Source organism: Etheostoma cragini, chromosome 13 (genome assembly GCF_013103735.1).
Source record: "Etheostoma cragini isolate CJK2018 chromosome 13, CSU_Ecrag_1.0, whole genome shotgun sequence".
NCBI classification, from domain to species: domain Eukaryota; kingdom Metazoa; phylum Chordata; class Actinopteri; order Perciformes; family Percidae; genus Etheostoma; species Etheostoma cragini.
The window spans coordinates 24,396,157-24,400,321 of NC_048419.1; the positions used below are offsets into that span (position 1 = coordinate 24,396,157).

Below are 4,165 nucleotides of genomic sequence, written 5' to 3' on the forward strand. Positions count from 1 at the left end.
CGGGGCTGTGGGACCATGGGGCTGGGGGACCATGGGGCTGGGGGACCACGGGACTGTGGGACCAGGGGCTGTGGGACCACGGGGCTGGGGGACCATAGGACTGACCCCAAGGACCAACTGATGTTACAAATGTAGCGCTAACTAATGCATGCTAGTTAACCGAGACAGCAGTGGGTTGACTTCAGGTAGAAGTTGTCTCGTATGAGAGACAAACAAACCCACCAGGTCGGCAGTTTCATGAACGGACATATCATACGTGGAATTGAGAACAACTATTTGTGTGATATCCAACAAAATGTTGGCCATTGATGTGATTAAGTTTAGAAAGGGTAGATTTTTCCCCTCAAAAAGTATGAAAGGAAAAACCCCTCCCCCAAATATTCAAATCCAAAAATTATAAATTGAGCACATATCCAACAAACGCATATCCGTATGATCGGAAATTTGCATTCAGCCCTACTTGTTCCCAGTAAACATACTGTTATACAATGTCAGACACAGGACATAGAGTGTTTGACACTCAAAAGGTTTTGGGGGAGGACCCCCAGATCAAAGTCAGCATCTTGAGAAACCTGCGGCGCTGCCCTTCCTCTTTCATGCTCTCACCCTGCAACAGTATAAACTGGTACTACATAGAAGTCATTAGACCATCATGATGCTTGTTGCTATGGATACTGCTCCCATTATTAGCCCCATGCGAGCCTGTGAGGTATATGTCTTTACTTGGCTGTACTGTACAAATGAAGAACAGCCAGTCCCAGTGATTATAGTGAATGTACACGCTTTATAAAGCCAGGAGCTACAGAAAGTAATCTTCTCCTTCTTCTTTAGTGTTCAGTGTTTTGATTTATGATACATAAAAAGTAAAAGGTGAGGTTATACGTTAATGGGACGCTAATAAAGTATGACAAATGTACATGTATATAAAACTAGTGGCCAACTACGTAAAAAATCAATTAAAGAAAACGCATAACAGAATGCATTTGAACAAAAATAAACAATACAATAGAGCAGTCATTCCCAAACTGTGGTCCGTGGACCATTAGTGGTCCATGAGGGTACTGCAGGTGGTCTGTTGAAATAATAGCTTTTACCTTAATTTTTACCAGGAAATTACCATATTCCCAATTGGAAATTGTGATTATATACAATTGTTCTTATTACTGTATATATTTAATACTCCATTCCTATGGAAATAAGCCTGTTGGTTAAATGAACCTGATTATGACCTCGGGCGCTTGAGTTGTTAAATAGACAAAATATGTGGCAGCCATTGTGTGCAGTAAACTTTCTTTTAACAAGCCTGTTGTAATGATGCGAGGACTAGTTATACTTTTAGTGCTAGTAGGCCTATTAAGAGGTGCAGATTAGTTCAGGTAGGACTGTGTCTAGACATCCATCCATCCATCCATCCATCCATCCATCCATCTTCATCCGCTTGTCCGGCAATGGGTCCAGCAGGGGACCCCAAACTTCACTTACCCAAGCCACATTAACAATACATACCAGACATATTTAATCATGTGTTAGGTGGTCCGGGAAAATTCTTGGGATAAAAATAGTGCTCCCCACACACAAAAAGTTTCAAAGCCCCAGCAACAAAGGATTTCTTCTTATTTCCTAATTGATACCACACAGCAACTTCCAACTATTGGCTGGATTGGCTGCCAGGCTGGGGTGGGTGTGTCTTGAATTGAATAGCTGAAAAAAGTGGATGTGAAGCAGAAGGCTCGGACATGTGACCGACAGCCTTGTTTGACGCTGCCCTGACAGTTAGGCGGCTAAGCGGTCAGCTTTGTAGTTTCCCAATGCACGAGCAACCAAGCATACAACCAAGCTCTGGTATATTCCTACCAACGCCAGGCTTGGTTGAGCCATGACATTATTATTATTATTATCAGTACTTGTGTCGGCCGAAAAGCAAGTCCAGATATCAGAATCGGTATCAGGAAGCAATAAAATGGCGTCGTACCATCTCTAAATGAGACACAGGTGCAGGAACAGGTAATCACACAGGCGGGAAAATCTACAACAGGAAGTAACACAAGACAACACGAGAGAACAGACAACTACAAAATAAAACAGGAAACGGAAAAAACAACAGAAAAAGTGAAATGTGAAAGTACTGTCCTTTTAAGTGCTACAAGCCGCTAAGATTTCCCTTTCAAGTTTTATGCTTACTGTGGCTTTCAAGCTGCAGATTTGCTGTCAAGTACTTGGCCACGCTGAGGCGCTTTACAGCCAAGCAAAAGATTTGTTTGTCTGTGGCAACAAAAACCATTATTCTTGTTTTATTGTTTCATTTTTGTAATACAGTAGAGGCAGCACATTACGCCAGAGGACATTACTTTAATTGAACCATCATGGAGAGATGTATGAGTGGGCGTGTATATCTGTTGGTCATTGCCTTAACGCAATGGACACATGTTTTCAGGGTCACCTGATTGCATTTAAGTGGCTGCTGAATTCTGGCTGATGTTAGCTACCATGTAGAAAGACTCATTTAACATTCATTTAACCAAGCAGTGTACTGCTGAGCATTCGGTTTCCTCATGTCCTCCTCTGCTTCGCCTGTGATTGGTGGATCCACAGTAACCTGCCCGTATGAGCCTTTTTAGTGTGTCTTTCATAACTGATACCAATTTTTTCCATCATCATTGTGAAATATTTGAACAACCCCTGAGGAAATTGGTGCAGACCCAATTCAGACTAACACTGCTGTCTGAAACAGTGTTAGTCTGACAGCACTGAAAGGCAAAAGTTTCTAATAACTTCCTGGTAGAAACCTGCTGCGTCCTGTACATGCAATTTAACGATGCTGAGCAAAACGGGGACGAGGAACAACTGGATATATTCATCTAAAATACATGTTTGATGCTTTCACATGTCAACGTGTTCGTTAACGTCAGCTTGGACAGCTAATGGACCTGTTGGCCCGCAGATGTTGTCCTCGGATCAAATCTGACTTGTTTTCAGTTTTGTTTAGTTTTATCACAAAAAATGAGCCTTTCGAAATAAGCACTGAAAATGTCAACATTAGAACTATTAAATAACTTATGAAAAAATATTTAAAAAAAAGCACCCACAACATTGCAAAAGTGACAAAAATGTTGTAAAAAGTGATAATAGTTAGATGTTATATAAAATGTTATATAATGATAGTTTTTCCCAACTTTTTCATGGTTGACGGGAAGACAACACAAGGGTTAAAGAACATGACAGCACCCGAACTAGCATCAGTCCGACTGGCGGTGAGAGGCCGCTGTTCCTAACGCTAGTTACTGATTTATCAAAGACGGTGGCAAAGCAACGCAGCACAGACAACAAGCACAGCCGAAAGGTCAGAAAACACCAGACAGGCTCTGACGTGGACCCCCCAGGGTAAGAGGATGAGAGGTCGGCCTGAAACCACCTGGCAGAGGGAGTTTCAGACAGACATCAAATAGATGTCACAGATAGAAAAGAAAGCAAGTTCTATACCCCCTCCTATCGGACCTATCGGACCTATCTGATGAAGAAACATCAGATAGGTCCGACCTCCGTGTTTTGCTATATATCTTTAAACATTGCAGTTACGGCTGAAAATGACAATAGAAATTAAACATGTCAGCTGATCTTCTGTATCTCCGCAGTTCAAACCAATGGCCAGTTGTCTACCTGGAAGTGATTTTTGTGTATTGAAACGTGAAAAATGGGCTGCCACAAAGGGTGAGCTTTGACTGTTTCAAGCGTGTTCCTCTACGCTACTAAATCTGAATGCAAGATTCTGATTCATCCGACTCATACTGCTGGAGCCTCACTTTACCTCCGGCTGACCTTTAGACTGCATTTTGGCACAGAACAGGGAACTTTGATTTCGTGCCTCGTTTCTCAACACGGAGAAGGGATCCCTCCTGCAGGCGGTCCGCCGCAACTCTCACTTCTTCTAAATCAAGGCTGAACACTTTTCTTTTTGATGCTGCTTCATATGAAGCTATAGTTCATTTCTTACACCGCAAGACTGTAACTTTTAATATTTCATATCATACCTGTCTTATTCTAGTGAAGCCATTTTATAATCTCTTTAAGAAATGTTTTAACTGTTTTTTTTAATGTAAAGCACTTTGAAATGTCCATGCACTCAGTACGCCATGCAGAAATAGTATTTGATTTGGATTAAATAAAA

General features: G+C 41.7%; 1 long non-coding RNA gene across 1 annotated transcript in view; it reads left to right on the plus strand.

Moving 5' to 3' along the window:
• The window catches only part of LOC117955352, a 23,238-nt gene extending 19,640 nt beyond the window's left edge, over positions 1 to 3,598 (plus strand). The window contains exon 3 of the long non-coding RNA XR_004659026.1: positions 3,518 to 3,598. This is a non-coding gene — a long non-coding RNA (uncharacterized LOC117955352). The remainder of the gene's footprint in view (positions 1 to 3,517) is intronic.
• Positions 3,599 to 4,165: the final 567 nt, after the last annotated feature.